The sequence below is a fragment of the Furipterus horrens genome, unplaced genomic scaffold (genome assembly GCF_987537825.1).
Source record: "Furipterus horrens unplaced genomic scaffold, mFurHor1.1.pri manual_scaffold_5, whole genome shotgun sequence".
Taxonomy (NCBI): Eukaryota; Metazoa; Chordata; class Mammalia; order Chiroptera; family Furipteridae; genus Furipterus; species Furipterus horrens.
The window spans coordinates 112,379,946-112,381,540 of record NW_028327175.1 but is presented as its reverse complement, the minus strand read 5'-3'; positions in this window follow the sequence as shown (position 1 = coordinate 112,381,540).

The following is a 1,595-nucleotide window of genomic DNA, read 5'->3' as shown; positions in this document are numbered from 1 at the left end:
TCCTTCAGCCCTACGGGTGGTAGCTGCTCACCTGCGATATCTCAGTGTTCTTTTTGCCTTTTCAGTTCAATACCTATTTAATAATTCTTTATATTAAATCCTCTCTGTTAAAATAACTGGTGTTATTTCTGTTTCTTGACCAGACCCTGCTGATGCAGCTTCCAAAGAAGTTTTGCTTACCACAGTTGTAAGGGATAAGGAGATACCCCAACAGGGAAAAGAGGTCAAGCCAACACTTGAAAGAGAGAGGAAAGAAAAACTTCCCTAGGACTTTTATTTGAGTTCAAAGGACTTCATTTCAGTTTGACTATACCACCTTCCAACAGGAAGGACTTCCCCGCCTTCTTACACATGGCAAGTGAAACAATGATATTTATACAGCACACTAGGCTAAATGGAGAAAGTTGCTTTTATCCAGAGGTGACTGGCCTGAGGGCTGTAGTGCCCATGGGTCCCATGTCCCTGCCCTGAGGAATTATTATCTCAGCACCCTAGATGGGAAGTCCTGAGGCAGACAAATTCATCTTAGAACAAAAGAGCTACCATAAGCAGTATGTGTATGTGCATGTGTAACTCAAAAAATAGAACTTAGTAACACAGACTGTGGAGCCTGGAAGAGACCTTAGAGATGATACTGTCCATGGTCTTCCTTTTGCTCAAGAAGAAATGTAGTTACATAGGTTTGTAGGAGGAAAGTGATCTAGGGGCAAAGTCATATGCCCTCAATTTGTGGTACTTTGTTTGTTATGGCAATCCTAGGAAACTAACACAGCTATAATTTAAGGAGCAAAACAAAAAAAGAAAAATGAAAAATCACAGGCATTGATGTAAATCTGGAGAAAGGCCTTATACATTGCTGGTGGGGATGTCGTGATTCAGCTGCTGTGGAAAACAGCTTGGCAGTTACCCAGCAGGTGAATCAGAATTACCATATGATCAAAAATTCTACCAGCAATTCCATCTCTAGTTATATACCCCCCAAATTAAAAATAAGTTATCAAGAAAAAACCTGTATGTGAATGTTCACAGCCATACCATTCAAAATTGTCAAAAGTAGAAACAACCCAAATGTTCATCAATTGACAAATGATATATACAAATAAAATATATTATCTACATGCAGTGGGATATTATTTGATTACAGAAATGAATAAAATACTGATATATGCTAAAACATGAATGAATCCTGAAATGCCAAAAAAGACACAAAAGTTCACATATTATATGATTCCATTACATGAAATATACTGAACAGGCAAATCTATAAAGACAGAAGGTAGGTTTAAAGTTGTCAGGGGCTGAGAGGAGAGGGAAAGGTAGAAAATATTCCTAATGGGTATGAATCTTTGGGGAAGGTAATAAAAATGTTTTGAATTGAGATAGAGGTGTCCATTGTACAACATTGTGAGAGTACTAAAGGCTACTGGATTGTACATTTTAAAATGATTAATTTCATATTATATGAGCTTTACCTCAATATGAAAGGGAAAACAAAAAAATAATGGCCTAAGTTTGACCAAAGGGAAAGGGCATGGTTACATATTGGTTTTAGAAAAAATAACAGGAAGAGACTGGAGAAAGATAGGTGAGAATAG